Consider the following 19,000-nt stretch of genomic DNA (forward strand, 5'->3'; position numbering starts at 1 on the left):
TCCACACATGCATAGGCAGAGATTTGTGGGTATCAGGATAAGGCAGGACTGGGTGGTAGGGTACCCACCCGTCCTCCAGCATGGAAAAGTGCAAGCATGAGAGCCTCCACAGTTGGTTCATCCCACCTCAGTTATGCTGTGAACCCACAGCCAGCTGGATTCAGATTGTGCTCAGCCATGGGCATGAGGCTTTTATTCCCCATTTGCTCCCAGCACTGAGCTTTGGTTCTGGCAGCAAGTCCTCTTGCTTGTGTAGTTGATGATTGGCTGTCATGTTGCATTAGAGTCTATGAGTCAACTTGGACCTCCTCAGGGTTTAGCAAATGACCCAGCTTGGGATGCTCTATCACCGAAACACTACCACCCATCACCCCTGGCACAGGGGTGTACAGGTTGAGTGGTTGAGTGTACAGACTGATGAAGACAGAGGAGAGTGTGATGAAGTGCAAAGTCACTGTGAAGAAATCAGGTGCTCTGTGACATCCATCACCCCATATAACCACCACGTGCCAACAGCACAGCTATGTTTAAATGGATGCAGGAGAGGAAACCCCCTGCTATTATCATGGGGTTTTAAAACTATATGAATTAGAGGATCGTAGCGTTTTTCTCCAGGAACCCTGAGCAGAAGCACCCAGGAACTCAGTTTGCTTTTGGTTAAAGCTGCTGCAGTCAGATGAGCACAGCTTTTTCACTTGCTTGTTGGCTTGCCTACTCATTTACAGCTTGGCCTGAAGTCAGAGAATGGAAAAGAAATGCTCGTCTGCTGGGGTTTAAAATTGTTTCCCCGCCTATGTGTTTTTACACCAAAGAGATGAGGCAGGGCTGATGTGACAAGGGTATTGCATGCCCTCACTGTGAGAAGGACTTTGAGGGTCTGGAGAAGGGCCAGAGAAGGGCAACAGAGCTGCTGAAAGGTCTGGAGAATAGGTCATCTTAGGAGCACCTGAGAAATCTGGGGTTGTTTAGCCTGGAGAAAGGGAGGCTGAGGGGAGACCTTTTCACTCTCTACAACTCCCTGAAAGGAGGTTGGAGCCAGATGGGTCTAGGTCTCTTCTCCCTAGGTGATAGTGATATGGGAAGATAAAACAGCCTCAAGTTGTACCAGGGGAGGTTTAGGCTGAATATTAGAACAAGCTTCACTGAAAAGGGTTCTCAAACACTGGAATGGGCTCCCCAGGGAGGTGGTTGAATCCCCATCCCTGGAGGTGTTTAAAAGACACCGAGATGTGGTGCTGAGGGAAATGATTTAACACCAGCCTTGGCGGAGTTAGAGAATGGTTGGACTGGATGATCTTAAAGGTCTTTTTCAACCAAAATGATTCTATGATTCTATGGTTCTGTGCTGTTTCTCTTTCCCTACCTGCTTTATAACTCCCCCTCACCTGGAAAAAAAAAGCAAACCGAGCAGATTTCCTTGCTTTTTACTATATCACTCAAGCTAAATGATGTGTTATGGCTGATGTACACATGTGTGCAACCTGGCAGGTAGCAGCAGGGATCATGCTGTTTGAACCCTCCACTAATTGATATTTTCTACTTGCCTTCTCATTGTCGTTTCCCCCTGAGTATTCAGAACAGCAGCAGGTATTTGTGCAACAGATCTGGGGTTCTAGCAAAGCTGCCATGGTCGAGCTGCCTGTCGCTAGAGGGTGATTTTCCTTGGGCAAAGCCTGTCTCAGGTCCCTTTTGGGGAGACTTTTGGGTCCCTGAGGAGACCATGAGAAGCCTGCAAATGTTTTCTATAATTTCTATCATCTCCCATTGAAAAGAGAGCAGGAGCAAGCCAGAGCAGAGCAATTAATTGTAGTGCTGCTGCAGAGACTTCATTTGATAAATAATGTATATTGAATTTGCAGCAATAAAGGCTTCTTTCTGACCCAGCAGGAAGGCTGGGTGTGACACGTCCTGGATGTATTCCTCCCTCAGGGGCTGATGGGTGCTTGCTCCTATAGTGGGGAAGGCAGAGCAGGCAGTGACAGGCTGTTGTGTCAGACAGGTTAATCTGAGGCTTTTCTCACTTCTGATGAGCCGTGTGTGTGTGTCTGGAGGGGAGGTGGCGTTTCCAGGCGCTGCAGGAGGAGAGAGATGCTCAGGGGATGCTTCGTTTAGGAAAGCTCCTGAGGTTTACACGTTCCACAGACACAGGGCTGAGAGGAGACTTACAGCTCTGGGTCTGTACAGGTACCAGCTGCCCCAGCACCAAGATGCTGCACTCTATGATGTGCACACCAGCTCTGGTCCAGCCCAGTGTAGGAGATATGGCTTCCCCATTCCAGGACCATGTTCCTCATTCCTATCCGGGTAAGGGGGAAGCCTCCTCTGAAATCACAGAATCAGGGAATTGCTTTGGTTGAAGCAGACCTCCAAGATCATGGAGTCTGACCTTCAACCTAAGACCATGGCCATTAAACCTTGTTCTAAAGTGCCATGTCCACACATGGCAGATGGTTAGGTGGGAAAACAGGGTCTGAAAGCAGATGTCTTTAGGGAGCCAAAAGCTAAGGGAGAAATCCCACCTTGCCCCTCTGCTCTGATGCTCTTCAAAACTGCTTGCACCACAAATCAGGAAAAAATGTGCAGTCTTGAAGGAGAAGCTGGGAGTCCACACCCCTTAATGGTACAGGGCTTGGTTTTGGGCTCCTGAAGAAGGGCATGGAGGGTAGGGGAGAAGAGAGGAAGACCATGGCCATCCACTGAGCTGTGGAGACCATGATGGTTCAGGGCTCTCCTAACTTGTCTAGACTCGAGCAGTGAGAGGGTCTCACAGGCATCGGATGAAGCTGGTCTGGGATTTTAGGAAGGGGGTCCTGTACAACAAGTCATGTTGTTGTCTGAACCTGAGGGGCTGACTGGGCACCTGCACAGACCTTCCAGTGCCACTGGAGGTATATAGCATGGTTGTACTCAAGGTATCCCAGAGATATTGCCAGTCTTTTTTGTGCATATCTATCTATCTATCTATCTATCTATCTATCTATCTATCTATCTATCTATCTATCTATCTATCTATCTATATATATATCTCTCAGGCTCTGATGGTTTCTACTGGAGCATTTAGGTTAAAAATAGATTTGCTTCTGTTGGACTTTGGCAGAAGATCTGGGCATATCTCTCCCCATTTAACATTCCTGTGGAAGAACTGGGAATAACCTCCCTTTTATTGCAGGGAAAACCAAGATACTTGGAAAGGAAAAATAGCTGTAACCAACGTGAGCTTGCATCAGCTGAAGATCTGACTCAGGTTGGGTTTTATTGCCCTATAATAGGTAAGTACCTCATTAAAGAGTGGATGTAAATGCAAAACATAGTTTGACTGAGCCTGGAGATGGTGCAGGGTGCAGGAACTTGGAAGCAAGCCCACTGCTTTGTGATGTTTTTTAAGCTAGACCTTGGGTTTGCTCACTTTAGTTGTCCCACTAGTATTCTAAGTGTTGGGGTTAGACAGTTCACAAGTGAGCACTTAACATCAATTTAAAAGCTGATTTTATGCTGAAGAACTGCATGGAGATGTAAGAGTCAGGGCAAAGGAGACTCCTTCCATCCTGTGACAGACAGTGATGTGATATAACCCCTTTCATGAAGGGGTCAAAATTCATCTTTGGGTTAAGTCCCGTGGTCCCCAGTGTCTCAGAAAGCTGGCTCAGCACCTTGTATTTCCAAGACTCTTATACTGTCTAAGCCATACCTAAGCACATTCAGTAAGAACACAATTTCTTGACTACCTTTGCTGCCCTGCTTCTGGTCAAACAGGCATCAAAAGAAGTGTGACCAGCAGGATGATGGAGGTGATTCTCCCCCTCTACTCTGCTCTCGTGAGACCCCACTTGGAGTACTGCACCTAGTTCTGGTCCCCCCAGCACAAGAAAGACATTGAACTGTTGGAGTGGATCCAGAGGAGGCCACAAAGATGATCAGAAGAATAAAACACCTCCCCTGTGGGACAGGCTGGGAGAGTTGAGGCTGTTCAGCCTGGAGATCAGAAGGCTCTGGGGAGACCCTAGAGCATCTTTCCAGTACCTGAAGGGGGCTACAAGAAAGCTGGGGAAGGACTTTTTACAAGGGCTTGCTGCAATAGACTGAGAGGGAATGGATTGAAGCTTAAATAGAGCAGATTTAGACTGGGTATTAGGAAGAAATTCTTTACAGTGAGGGTGAGGAGGCACTGGAACAGATTGCCCAGGGAGGTCATGGATGCCCCCTCCTAGAGGTGTTCAAGGCCAGGTTGGATGAGGCCTTGAGCAACCTGGTCTAGTGGAAGGTATCCCTGGCAATGGCAGGTGGGTTGGAACTAGATGATCTTTAAGGTCCCTTCCAACCCAAACCATTCTGTGAATCTATCATTCTATGACAAATAAGGATAAACCACACACTGCAGCTACCCAGGCAGGGTCACTTGGGCAGCAATTGCAGTGCCTTGGGAGGATGGGCAACGGCCGAAAATATGTGTAGAGTTTGGGCACAGCAATTTGAAAGCAAGGACCTGCTTCATTCTTATAAGCTGCATCCTATTTGTGCCCAAGATCAGGCTTGATGCTCCTGGGTGCTTGCTTGGAGCAGGACAGCCCTGTCAAATCAGGCAAACTCAACCTGCTAATTGAGGTGGACGTGAACCTGTAACGCCGAGCTGTGACTGCTGAGCAAGGCTGGGAGGATGGCACTGCAGCTGTTTTGCTGTATATGGAAGCTGGGCATCCCTGGAAAACTGCAGGTCAGGCCACCAGATGGGAAAGCTTGAGATGCATCATCTTAGGACTGGTCAGAACTCTGTGTTTCTGCTGATGTTCTAAGTGTTGCAGCAAGAGAAAGAACCTGAGGTCAAAACCTCCAGGAAGTTTGTGCAGGTAGCTCTGCATGGGAAAATGAGTGGCAAACAGCAGAAGAAACTCTTTTCTCCTTAATTGCCAAGGCAGAATCCCACATGGAAACAGCTTTGGGTGGTTCCTTGCTACAAGGGACTGATTCACTGACATTTCATAGAATTATTTTGGTTGGAAAAGAGTCCAACCATCAACCTAACACCACCATCTCCCAAATGTGCCGTATCCGCATGTTTTGTGAACACCTCCAGGGATGGTGACTCCACCACCTCCCTGGGCAGCCTGTTCCAATACCTGACCACTGTTCTCAGATTGGTCCTCCTTGAGAGGGGGACAATGACAAGGTAACAACCCAAGACTTGTACACCAGTACTATGTCTCCAGTTGGGTTTTGCAGTGGGTCATGGGATCCCTCTGGAGGAGGTCACCACGAGGCTATTTCTGGCATGGCTATTTCCATTTTGGCGTGATTGCTTTACCTTTTGGCACATAATTCATTCTTTTGGTGTAGCTGAGTAAGTTGGGTGGACAGCAGCAGTCAGGCACTTAAATCCTACCCTGACCTTGGCTGTGCTGTTTCACCTCTTGCTGCTGTCACTGCTGCTCCTCCTTTTGGAGAAATGGGGATAATAGAGGGCTATCCCCTTATGAAACGTTAAGATGACAGCCTAATGAATAGTACCACGAGCTGCAAGAAATTCACTTCTGTGCAGAGGTGCCAATCTAATTTTCCACTCTAGATAGATATTTAACAACCCAAAGTCCTCTTATTCCGGTGGGATTATCTACGGAGCGCTTTCCTTCCCCGGAGTCCATAACACTCCTCTCAAATTCACATGAGAAAGGAAAGCAGACAGCCTTGTTACAGACCCCTCAGACATGTGCTTGGTTGGGCAGGTGGCAGGGGCAACTCCACTGATGAAACTATGGGAAAAAAGGTTCCTTTTCCAGTCTAGCTGAAATGTGGGTGGGATATCTTCCTGTCTCAAATGGCCTTGCCCACCTCTAATGTAGTGCTGGGCAAGTCTCTAGGAGATAAAGCTGGGCTGCAATACCTCTGATACCTCATCTTCTTTTAGAAGCAGAAAAGAATGTTCTTTCAAGGCAAAGCTTGGCTGGCAGATCAATAGCAGCTTCACACGTTTTTTTGTCTAATATTTGGGTTTGTAGAGCTTAGAGGGGAAAAAAGCAAATGTTGCTTTTTATGTGGCACATGGACATGACAAGCTCTGCTGCCAGGTTCTGGGATTTCATTGCCTCCCTGGCCTAGAGAGTGCCAAAACCGTGTGGTCCATGGCAGACAGCAAGCCAGGACCGCTTATAATCAGCTCAGACCTTCTCCTGTCCTGATAGATGGACACTCTAAAGCCAGGAGATGCTTGATGTTTATCCTGTGGTGTCCTGGTGTCTCTTGCAGAGGTATTTTCCCTCATTACTGCTTGTGTGGTGGCACAGGATGCTCTGATGGAAGGTTTTCTAATTGCAAATCGTTACACCCATTCTCATCCATGATTGTGTTTCCTGGCAGGGGATCCAGTCTGGTGGATACACACCTGCCTTGGCTGATCTGGAGAAACCAAAGAAATGTCAAGCATTGCTAATAGTTATTTTGAAATCCCATCTTCTTCACCCTGTGCTTCAAAATGGCTGCAGGTCTAGCATGGCTAATGACAGCGGGTGGTACCAGCCATAAGCAGTTAAGCTGGCTGCTCAGCTCCTTCAGGTCCATTTCTTGGCTCATTTAGGTCAGCTGAGATCAGGTTAAGAGCAGAGTCAGGTATTGGAACAGGCTACCCAGGGAGGTAGTGAAATCATTGTGCCTGAAGGTGTTCAAGAAGTGTGTGGGCACAGCACGTTGGGACATGGTTTAATGGTCATGGTGGTGTTAGGTTGATGGTTTGACTTAAAGGCCTTAAAGGTCTTTTCCAACCAAAACAATTCTATGATTCTATTGTAAAGGCAGGGGCTAGGTGTTTTGTAGTGGTTGAAGGACAATGAGTGTCTGCAGTTGGTATAGCTCTAGAAAGGTAGGAGATAATGGGAGGGAAGGAGAAGACCAGGAACTGACTTTTTTTTTTCCTAGGGACTATGCTTCTAAGAGGAACATCTCAGACTTGGTGGGTGCCTATGGGAGTGTTGCCTTTTGATACTGGGCAGAAGAAATGCCCAAAGACTATGGAGTGCTACTTCTCTCTTCTTTTGGTATGCATGCTGCTATCTACCACCTGATGGCCTCTGGTAAGTGTGAACAATGCCTTGCTGGGAGTCTGGGGGTAGAAAATGCATTGAACTTCTGTGATCTGGGTCACAGAATCACAGAATGGTAGGGGTTGGAAGGGACCTGTGGAGATCATCTAGCCCAACCACCCTGCCAAACTAAGTTAATCTAGATCAGGTTGCACAGGAACACATCCAAGCAAGTTTTGAAAGTCTCCAGAGAAGGAGACTGCACAACCTTTCTGGACAGCCTGCTCCAGTGCTCTGTCACCCTCACAGGAAAGGAGTTTTTCCTGATGTTTAAGCAGAACTTCCTGGGTTCCACTTTATACCCTGTGCTCTGCTTTGTTGTTTTTCTGCTGTGCCTCCTTCTATACAATGCTGTGCCCTCTGTGATCTTCTGCATCCCACTTTTATATGTACCCACATAAGATATAAACACAGAGGTGTGGTCCATATTTTGTTGATGTGTGGTGGACACCTGTTCCATGCAAAGTTGGGATGATAAAGGGCATAGCAGGGACTGGTAGAATGGCATGTGTTTGGAGGGGATTTGAGTGCTGTCTTTAAATCTTCATGCTCTGAGGAGAATGACATTTAAAAACAAACTTCTAATCTTAAATTCCTCCAAGCCGGCTGTCAAGCACAGGATGGGAGAAGACAGGGTCACTTCACCTGCCTCCCCACCCCATGTTTCCCATCAGTGGTTTCAAGTGGGGCTTGGTTCATGCCAGGACTTTGTTGTGTGCCAAGCTGATGCTGTCTCTCTGAGCTGCTTTTGTGTCTCCTCTGAGCTGCTCCTGCAGCTCTGAGCATGACAGTGTCTGTCGCTGGCTTTGCTGCCCCTCTTGAGTGACCCGAAGGTCTTCCCACTCCCCCCAAGTATGGGAGCATACAGACTTTGGCATGATCTAGAAACCAAACAGTTGAATGCAGTAAGATGCTCTTTATTTGCCAAAGCCAGAGGATACAACTTGCCTTTTTTTCCTTATTCTTAAAGGAAAAGCAAAGATTTTTTTTCTGGTTTTGAGATTTTCCAGGGAAATCACCGATTCCCAAAGTCACCAGAACCTGAGCTGGCCCAGCTGCAGCCAGGGTTATCCAGCAGATGTAGGAATTTTATAATGGCCTTCTGAGAGCTTTTTTATTTGTTTATTTTTAGATAAAGCTGCTCTGTCATGTGCTTGCTGAGTTTGAGGGAAAATTCCTCTGGTAAGAGCTGGCCAGACAGTGAATCATAGAATCACAGCATCAGTTTGGCTGGAAGGGACCTTTCAGATCACTGAGTCCAACCATTAACCCAGCACTGCCAGGTCACCACTAAACCATGTCCCTCAGCACCACATCTATGTGACTTTGAAATCTCTCCAGGGGTGGGGACTCCACCACTGCCCTGGGCAGCCTGTTCCAGGGATTGACAACCTTTACCAGGAAGAAGTTGTTCCTAATGTCCAACCTAAACCTCATCTGGTGCAACTTGAGGCCATTTCCTCTTATCCTATTACTTGTTATTTGGGAGGAGAGACCGACCCCCACCTGGCTCCAACCTTCTTTCAGGGAGTTGTAGAGAGACAAAAGGCCTCCCCTCAGGTGGGATCACCTCTGAAAAGCATCTTGGGATATGGTGCAACCATGGAGATGGGGACAACAGCTATCCTATGGGCAGTGAGGAATCAGTTTGGGCTCAGTTCCCAGTGCAACAGAGCTGTCCCCAGCTGGAGATACTGGAAGCCCCTGCCCTGAGCACATCAGGCAAACATAATCCACTAGGACTGCTTCTGGATTATTTGCCTGGATAATTGCCCTGGAAAATGGTGAGTGTGGCTGCTAAAGCTGGATGGGGAGTCTTGTTCCAGCTGGAGGCAGAGCATCTGAAAGAGATGGACACTCAGCTGCTGGACACTCATACAGAGAGCTGCTTCCCCTGAGATGACTTAAAAACCTGTCAACAACCCAACAAACTCTGGTTTTCCTTGCTGGAGATGATGTTTTGCATTTTTGCTACACTTAAACCACAGGATAATGCTGCTGTACATGATAATAAACCTGATAGAGCCCTCATGAAGTACCTGCCTTCCTGAGGAGCTTAAGTAATATTTTTTGAAGAGCACTCCAGCAACCTTTGGATTCCCATGGGGCACTCGAGTGCGTGCGACCCGAGGCTCCGCCGTGATGAATCCAATTCTGCAAAAGCCTGGGAATTGATTTACACCTGTGAGATGCACACAGGCTGTGGAGATGTGGGAGAGGTGATGATCATGACTTGTCATCTGACTGGAAATGATCAATATTGGACCATGGCCATGGGTACACCCGTGGTGGGTCCTTCCATCCTGCAGCAGACCAGCTTGTGGTCTCAAAGGGTGCCACAGTCTCAAGCTGCACCAGGGGAGGTTCAGACTGGATGTTAGAAGGAAAGTCTGCACAGAGAGAGTGACTGCTCATTGGAATGGGCTGCCTGGGGAGGTGGTGGAGTCACCATCATTGGAGGTGTTTAGGAGGAGACTTGATGGGGTGCTTGGTTACATGGTTTAGTTGATTAGGTGGCGTTGGATGATGGGTTGGACGTGATGATCTTGAAGGTCTCTTCCAACCTGGTCTGGTCTGGTCTGGTCTGATCTATTCTATTCTATTCTACTCTACTCTACTCTACTCTACTCTACTCTACTCTACTCTACTCTACTCTACTCTACTCTACTCTACTCTACTCTACTCTACTCTACTCTACTCTACTCTACTCTACTCTACTCTACTCTACTCTACTCTATTCTATTCTATTCTATTCTATTCTATTCTATTCCTACAGCTACCTGAAAGCAGGTTGTAGTGAGGTGAATGTTGGGCTCTTCTCCCAAGTAACAAATGATAGAATGACAGGAAATGGCATCAAGTAGCACCAGGGGAGGTTTAGGCTGGATATCAGGAAAAATTTCTTCACTTAAAGAGTGGTCAGGCATTGGAAGTGGCTGCCCAGGAAGGTGGTGGAGTCACTGTCTGTGGAGGTGTTCAAAAGATATGTAGACGTGTTTTAAAGAACATGGTGGGATTGGGTTGGCAGCTGGACTCAATGATCTTAGAGGTCTTTCCCAACTGGAAAAAGAAATATCTGTGATACTACAAGAAAATACAAATGTATGTTCAGCTGAGTTTATAAAGCAAAGGGTTTTGCTACGTTGGGGAGCCCAAAATACTAAGGTAAAAAGTGCTGGTACTGATGGGATCCATCAATCCAACACTTACCAGGTGGCCTCCACCACACTTGCACACCTCTGGCTGCTTGCTTCAGGTTATGTTCTTGCTAGCATGGGTTTTTTGTAGGATCATAGAATGGTTTGGCTTGGAAAGGACCTTTAAAGATCACCCAGTCTAACCCCTTGCAGTAAGCAGGGACATCTACAACTAGAGCAGGTTGCTCAGAGCCCCATCCCACCTGAGCTAGGATGTTACCAGGGATGGGGCAGCTACCACCTCTCTGGGCAACCTGGGCCAGTGTTTAACCACCCTTATTATAAAAAGTTTCATTCTTACATCCAGTCTAAGAGTTGTTTTGGGTAGGTGATGGAAACTGGCCTGCTCTTCATGTCAGCCTTCCTTGGCACATTAAAAAGCATTTCTGTTTGTTGCGACAGCAGGAGAGCTTAAATCAAATCTTAAACAGCCATAAAAGTGTACTGGCTGGGAAGTCCCTGCTTCCCAGGCCTGGGAGGCACTACCAGGGCTGCTGGAAGGGATCATCTCATATTGCAAAATGTACAGAAAAATAGGGTCTAGGACAAGGTAGGACACTGAGGGAGCAAATCTGCTCAGGCCTGTGAGCCCTGCTGAGCAGCATCCAGGGCAGTGGAGCATCCCACAGGCGCTGCTCCAGCTCCTGGCTTCGGTCCGGATCTGGCTATTAGAGAAATGTGTTGCTTGGCGAAGGCAAGGTGATGCCTCTTAAAGCAGCCCACCAACCTGTATGAAGTGAAAGTTGGGATGGCTTTAGTTGGAAAATGGCCCTGAATCCTGAATATTAATTTTAAAGGAAAATCTCTCAAGCCATGCTTCAGGATAACTTGTTTTGCAGACCACCTTATGCTGTTGAAGGGAAGGAAGGAGGAGAAACTACAGCAAATTCAAGCTTGTGGTGGGTCTCAGTGTCCTACTGCCAAACCTGGCTGGAGGGTTGATGCTAAGAAAGCAGAGTGACCTTTGCAGAGAGCCAGACACTGCCCATGAGCTGAGCTTCCCAGGAGAGAATAAATTACCCAAATATATTGCTCCAGAGAGTGCAGCTGAGCCTGCAAGGGAGGCAGCAATACCACAGAAGCTGAGGGATAAGGGTGAGGATTTACAGCCTGGTGGTCACAGCCTTACACACCAGCTACCTGGGGCTTGGCACAACCTTTCAGATGCTTCCTTTGCTTAATTTTTCTTTCCTCCTAAAACTGAGGGAGGGAGTTGGCATCATAGGGAGCTTCCTGTCTGCTCTGGGAGGCAGCTGATATTGCTGCACACCCAGCACGTTCAATCCAGAGCTGTGCTTCCAACCTCCTGCACTTTTCAGTCTCCTCTTTCCTCAATCCCACTCTCCCCTGGGTGATGATGGAAGAGGTTTGAGGCTAAGAATACTTCCCCCCCCCCCCCCCCCCCCCCCCCCCCCCCCATTTTATTTTTAGACCTAACTCGGATGGTGCAACGTCAGAACTGATGCCACTTGCCCAAAGGCTGACTCAGACTGGGCTGATGCCCAGGTGAAACAGATCATGAATCCAGTCCTGGTCTTTGTCTGCTATGGGAGATGATTTCATGGTCCTGGGCTCATCAGCAGTGTTTGGGAATTTTCATAGACTCAATAAGGTTGGAAAAGACCTCAAAGATCATCAACCTGTCACACAAGACCTCATGACTACTAAACCATGGGACCAAGTGCCATGTCCAATCCCCTCTTGAACACCTCCAGGGATGGTGACTCCACCACCTCCCTGGGCAGCACATTCCAATGACTAACAACTTTCTCTGTGAAGAACTTTCTCCTCACTTCGAGCCTAAACTTCCCCTGGCGCAGCTTGAGACTGTGTCCTTTTGTTCTGGTGCTGGTTGCCTGGGAGAAGAGACCAACCCCCTCCTGACTATAACCACCCTTCAGGTAGTTTTCTCTCCCTTTTTATTTTCTTCTCTCTCCAGCTACTTCAGAAATATCCTGAGGTCATGCCTAGGAGCTAATACTTACACGTTTGGCCAGAGGAGAAACAATAGAGAGAAGCAACAATGTCTGTGGAGCATGGGTGGGCTTTCCCCTTTGGCAGCGGGGCTGGGTGGGTGGGCTGCTGAGCACAGGGTGCCATCACCTGCAGAGGTTTGGTTTATTTTAGTTTGGGATAGTTTTTAGTGTTTTTGCTGTGCCTTTCACTACTAATGAGATTGTGGCCACACCTCAGATACTGGGTTCAGTTTTGGGCCCCTTGCTACAAGAAGGACCTTGAGGTGCTAGAGTGTGTCCAGAGAAGGGCAACAAAGCTGGTGAAGGGTCTAGAGAACAGCCCTGGTGAGGAGCAGCAGAGGGAACTGTGGTTATTTAATCTGGAGAAAAGGAAGCTGAGGGGAGACCTTCTGGCTCTCCACAACTCCCTGAAAATAGGTTTGAGCCAGGTGGGGGTTGGTCTCTTCTCCCTAGTAACAAGTAAAGGAAGTAAATGGCTTCAAGTTCCACCAGGCAAGGTTTAGGTTGGACATTAGGGACAATTTTTTTTCCCCAAAGGGTTGTCAATCTCTGGAACAGGCTGCCCAAGGCAGTGATGGAGTCCCCATCCCTGGAGGGATTTCAAACCATGTAGATGTGGTGCTGATGGTTTAGTGGTGACCTAGCAGTGCTGGGTTAATGGTTGGACTTAATGATCTTAAGGGTTGGTTCCAAACCAACGTGATTCAATGATTCCGTGATCTGTGTAAGCCTGGAACAGCCAGCTGTGGCTGAGGCCAGGCTTGGCTTATTGCTGGGTTTCTACCCTCCTGCAACATTTCATGACTGATTAATCCTTCAGTGGTAGCAGGATGTGTCCCTGTGACAAGGTGTGAGGATACCAGCAGTAACAGGACCTGGTCCCATTGCTGCCAAACTTCCAGTGCCTCTGAGTCCCAGCAGAGTGCCTGACCTCCTAGCACCAAGCCTTCCTGCAGCACTCACCACAGCATCCAAATTTAACCCCCAGCCAAAGTCTCTGGGGTTGCCAAGAAGCTTTGAGGAGCGTTGGGTGCTTCTCAGAGGCTCTGAAGACACCAGACTGGGAACTTAATGAAAAGGAGGTGGCAGAGAGCAAAAGGATAGGTCAGCCCTTACTCTGTGGGGTTCCACTTAACTAAGAAGAGAAGTTCTGCTCCCAGTCTCCCTCTGGCAGCCAGCATCAGACCAGCCTCATTATTTTTTTTTTTCTTTCTCCCAGCCTTTACTTTTGTTCTTTGTCTCTATCTTGTCATGCCCAAAGGGGAATCACAGCCTGGGCTGGGGATAGATCTCAACCCTGGGCATTTCTCAGTGTGGATAATACTGTAGCAGCACTTACAGTCCAGCCAAGCAGAGAACTCTGGGGAAAAGCAGATCCCAGACAGCTTAAATGCTTTATATTAAGGCTGGTGGACAAGGCATTGATCCTTTCCAGCTCCTTCCCATGCACTGCTGCTTTGCTTTCCCCCACACCCCCTGCTCTGTTCCCCCCCCAATTTTCCTCCTACATGAAGCATCTGTTAGCAGCTCTGTTCCCAAATGATCAGCAAATATCCCATGAAATCCTCATGCAAACTACTGAGCTTGCTGGCCAGCCCTCTGCTGGAGATGAGGGATGGATATCTTCCCAGGGAAGAGTCTAGCAAACAAGTCTTATGAGGAGCAGCTGAGGGAACTGGGGTTATTTCATCTGGAGAAGAGGAGGCTGAGGGGAGACCACATTGCTCTCTACAACTCCCTGAAAGAAGGTTGGCATGACGTGGGGATTGGTTTCTTCTCCCTAGTATCAGGTGATAGGATGAGAGGAAATGGCCTGAAACTGTGCCCAAGGAGGTTTAGGTTGGATATGAGGAACGATTTCTACACTGGAAGAGTGGTCAGACATTGGAGCAGGCTGCCCAGGTTGGGGGTGGGGTCACCATTTCTAGAGGCCTTCAAGAAATGTGAGGACCTGGCACTTGGAGACATGGTTTAATGACCATGGTGGTGTTAGGTTGATGGTTGGGCTTGATGATCTTGAGGGGCTCTTCCAGCCCAAACAATTCTATGATTCTGTTCTATGATTCTATACAAACTTCTTCAGCAACAACATGTAAGGCAACTATGGCAGTTTCTCTTCAAGGCTCTGTTGCCGGTCTTGATTTCTGTTACATGACAGTACTCAATTTTCCCAGCTTGTTCTTTATCAGAGCTGGAGCCTGTGGTGATGGCAAAACCAGAAGGTTTTTCTACTAACTTCCCCAGGCAGTCACAGCTGGTTAGCCAACAAGGACTCTGTGCACAAGTTCGGCAGAGTTTCTCTTCCAATTTCCCCTCCCATCCTTCACCCTCATTCCCTGTTTTCCTTCTGGGAGACCTGTTGCAGTGTATTTGTGATTTTGTTCCCTTCCCCTGCTGTATCTAACAGAGTTTGATGTGGTGCCCAGCCAGGAGAGAAAGGACTTGCAATTGCTTTGTCCTTTGGTGGGTTAGGTTAGTGTGACTTCACGGTTTTCTGTTGGGAAAGCGATTAAGAAGAAAAAGTCCTATCTGTGACTGAAAATGGGCTTGTGGTGATAAAAAATGTCCCTGGGTTATCTGCAGGGCTGGTGCAATCTCCTGCATTTTTCTTTACCCTTCTTTTTATACTTTTCCCCCTCCCAACCCTCTTTTTTTTTGGTTTTCTTAGATCTTCTCTTTATTTCACAGATGCTTGAGCATTTAATGGACATTCCTTCTTCCCTTCTTCTTGACACATGCAAATGGTACTTGAAACCCATCAAGCCCTTTCTCCTGGAAGCAGGGGCAGAATCACAAAGGTGTTGGGGAGCTATAAATGAAATGAGCTAAGAGTTGACTGATGGAGACAAGCTCAGCATCTTGTCAGTTTGTGGGTGAAGAACAAGCTCTTATCTGCCTCACCCCTGGATGTGTTTAAGACCAGGCTGGATGAGACTTTGAGCAACCTGGTCTTGTGGGAGGTGTCCCTGTCCATGGCAGGAGGGTTGGAGCTAGGTGATCTGTAAGGTCCTTTCCAACTCAAGCCACTCTATGATTCTGTGATTCTACTGTTGAATTGAGGATCAGCAGAACCAGAGATGTGTATGAGGGCCCCTTGCTGGGAGGAGGTTGGGATCTCCTTAATAAGGAAAGGCACCTTGTCATGTCCATTTGCTGTCAAAGTGAGGGGGTGTGCTATATCCCCAACCAAGCAGAAGAAATGCCAACAAGTGGAAGGAAGAAAAAGTCAATGAGAAAGAAATGACTATGCCAGAGGAATGGGTTGTCAGCCAGAGGGACCTGGACAAGGTGAAGAGGTGGACCCAGGTGAACCTTATGAGGTTCAACAAGAGCAAGTGCAGGGTCTTGCAGCTGGGCCAGACCAATCCTCATTATCAATACTGGCTGGAGGATGAGGTGATAGAAAGCAGGCCTGTGGGAATGACTTGGGGGTGCTGATGGATGAGGAGCTGGACAGGAGTAAAGAGTGTGCACTTGCAGCCCAGAACACCAATCACATCCTGGACTCCATCAAAAACAATGTGGCTGGCAGACTGGGAGAGGTGCTTCTGCCACTTTGCTGGGGTGAGACCTCACCTGCAGTACTGTGTCCAGCTCTGGGGCCCTCAATACAGGAAGGACATGGACCTCATGGTCCAGAGGAGGGCCATGAAAATGATTGGGGGTTGGAACACCTTGCTATGAAGACAGGCTGAGGGAGCTGGGGTTGTTCAGCCTGGAGAAGAGAAGTCTCCATAAATTCTCTCAATTCATCATGGGCTTTGCTTCAGCCTTCTCTTGCACCCAGCTAATTAGGATGGGACGATTATGCTGGGCAGGAGCCCAACTCAGACAGTGGGGAGAAGGTCTTCCAGGGCATTTAGGTCAGTCAGGTATGCTTGGTGTGGCCTGCAGAAATCCTTCCTGGGCTTATGTCAGAGCTAGCCAAGCCTTGTAAGTGTTCAGGGTTTCTCCAACACTGCAGGAGCCCACGGCAGGCTGGGAGCTGCAGAGGGGCAACCTCAGGAGGTAGGGGCTTCAAAACAGGGAGGAATGGAAGAGGTTATTAAGCAATCAATTTGTACAAACTTGGAGGGTAATGAGGTTAGAACTCCTGGGTTTGTCAAGAACAAGTTAAGTGAGACCAATCTGATTTCCTTGTCTGGCAGGATAATTGGGCTCATGGAAAGGGGAGCAGTGGTAGATGGGCTAGGGTTTGGCTGCTTTTGTGTGGCAAGCAGATATAGGAGGGTAACCTGCTGTGCAGAAAGAGTTTGGGCTCTTGGTATGAGCTTCAAGGGGAGGTGAAGAGCAGATGGATAGCAGAGGAGTCAAAATGAAACCCTCAGCACATGATGCTGTCCACTGCTTGTCCCACCGTGGTAGTGCCTTTGTCGCTGCATGCTGATGCACTGCTTGTCTGTCTGTCCTGATGCTGCAAGAACCAGCCTGCCCTTGTTAGTTCCTGACACAGTCATCAGATGATCCTCATCACCATCATCTCTGCTGCAGTGGTTCCTCATCCTTGCTATGGGTTACCCTTCCCTGGGAGTGTGTGGTCACTGCTGGCTGCTTTCCCCCGTCCCAAAACCAGTCTCCTAGGCTGATGATGTTGAAAGGCAGCAAACCCCACAGGACCTGACTACATCATTTGTCACGGTGCTTTTTACTGTCTCCTCTGCCTTGTACCTCACTGTGCAGCACAGCATCCCCCCTCCCCAGGAACTGCATCTCCACCTTGCATCTCCAGGGACTGCGGTCCTGCCATGCTCGTTGCGTGGTTGCATTTGTCTTAACGATTGACCCCTTCAGTTAGTATTAGCTTCACGGTCACCTCCAGCACTGCCTGTCATGATGGATTAGAAATAAAGTCCTCTCTGCATCATAGTCCTCCCTAAACCAACCACCTCTTCTACCTGCTGCAGCCGTCACCTCATTATAACTCCATTACCTTTAACAACAACTCCATTACCATCCATTATCTTTCGTATCATCTCCTTTACAAGGCTGTTATCTGCACCTCCTCCTTTACAGCCATCCCCTCCTCAATTACGATTCCATTATCTTTATTACCACCCCATTACAGTCATAATTATTCCCATTACAATTTTGAGATCTGTGTCTCCATCCAGACAAGCTGGTGTCTCCACCAGCCTCACCAGCAGCAGCAGCAGCAGAACTCTGCTCTTGCTTGGTGCTCCTCATTGGCTTCATCCCTGTGAGCAGCCACCGCTGCCTTCCCTGCCTTTGCAATTATCCTCATACCAATGGTGGCATTTTAATTATTTTTCATTATGGTTTTATAGTCTTCTGCTGTTATTGCTTCCTTTATCAGCCATTCTCCTCTCCCTGAAGGATCACAGCTGGGTGTGAGCTGAGATCAGTGATGTTGTCCTCATTTGCACCAGCCTTGAGCAGGTATCTTCACCCCATCGCTGTCCTCCATTGCAATGCCATCATTTAATCTCCCTGGTTGCTGATGTTATCTTTCTGGTATCTCTCAGCTCATCTCTGTTGCAGCTTCCCTGATGGGCATGATCACCTCCTCCAGAAAGTGATGCCCCTTCTCCTCCTCCCTGGGCGAAGGAGCACCGATGGCAGTGAGTCCAGTGCCTGTGCTCTATGATGTTGAGGGATTGAAGTGGTTACAGAAGGAGTCACAGAACTCCCCAAGGACTGGGAAACTGCCAGCTTGAGAAAGCTCGTTCTGCTCAGTTTATCACAAAGATTGAGAGGTGACTTCATGACTCCCTGTAGGAACTGTCAAGACAAGGAAATGCCAAAGGCGGCACTAAAGAGCTCTTTACTGAGGCGCAGAAAGGCAGAGCTCGAGTGATAGCTGGGAGCCAGGGCAGGAAAATTTGGAAGAGTGATGCAGCACGTGGGCTTTAAAGTGAGAGCAATGCCTGGTCCCAGCAGCTCCAGGAGGCTACTGGAAAGGGCACAATCCAGCGTGGCATTTTCACACTTCCTTAAGCCCAGTAGGTCTGTGGGTGATGTGTGGTGGCAGGGAAGCCCATAGGAGCCCACAGGTAATGACCATCTCTGGTGTGAGAGAGGATGTAGCTCACATTACAATGCCCCTGGGTTATTTCCCACAATCAATAAGCATCCTAAATAATGGATGCCATGGTGGGGTGGAAAAAACTGCAACCTTGTGCTGATCAGATTTTGTGCTCTGTTTGGTTCCACAGCACTAAGAGGGAAACAGGCTCAGAGGGAGAAAGATATTGCTAGGTATGCTGGGGAGCTGGAACCCCCCTGAGACTCCACTGGGGAGCACTGGGAGGGGGAAGTTGATTAAGGTTGGATATTAGAAGAAATTAGGTTAGAAATTAGAAGAAACTTCTTCACTGAAAGTATTCTCAAAGACTGGAACAGGCTTCCCAGGGAAGTGGCTGAATTCCCATCCCTGGACCTGTTCAAGAAGTGTATGTACATGGCACTGCAGGCCATGGTAGTCTTAGGCTGGGGGTTGGACTCGATGATCTTAGAGGTCTTTTCCAATCAAAACAATTCTATGATTCTAAGACATGGGGCAGTGCCCTCCCCACAGGACACAGGGACAGCCAACACTCTTGCTCATCCATGCCATTCCCATGGGGATTGGCGAGGGCACTTAAGCACCCAGTGATGCCCTGCCCACACCTCAGCAATTGTGTGGGGGAGGCTGAATACAACACAGGGACATTTAAGGTCTTCTGGGGTCAAGGAGAAGATGGAAGAGTTGGGGAACCACAGGCAGGTGTTTCTAAAGCAGCACCAGGACAGAGACTGGCTC

General features: G+C 48.3%; 1 protein-coding gene and 1 long non-coding RNA gene across 2 annotated transcripts in view; one reads left to right on the plus strand and one right to left on the minus strand.

Annotated features, from left to right (window-relative positions):
• Positions 1-19,000, minus strand: part of TNR (tenascin R) — a 90,819-nt gene that overhangs the window by 48,650 nt on the left and 23,169 nt on the right. The gene's annotated exons all lie outside the window — the stretch shown is intronic.
• LOC137442517 (uncharacterized) lies at positions 6,699-17,776 on the plus strand. The gene is made up of 3 exons (XR_010987699.1): positions 6,699-7,058; positions 17,555-17,637; positions 17,724-17,776. It is a non-coding gene; the product is annotated as an uncharacterized lncRNA (long non-coding RNA).

This window comes from Melanerpes formicivorus, unplaced genomic scaffold, assembly GCF_026170545.1.
Source record: "Melanerpes formicivorus ecotype bairdi unplaced genomic scaffold, bMelFor1.0.p_v2 SCAF_7, whole genome shotgun sequence".
Taxonomy (NCBI): Eukaryota; Metazoa; Chordata; class Aves; order Piciformes; family Picidae; genus Melanerpes; species Melanerpes formicivorus.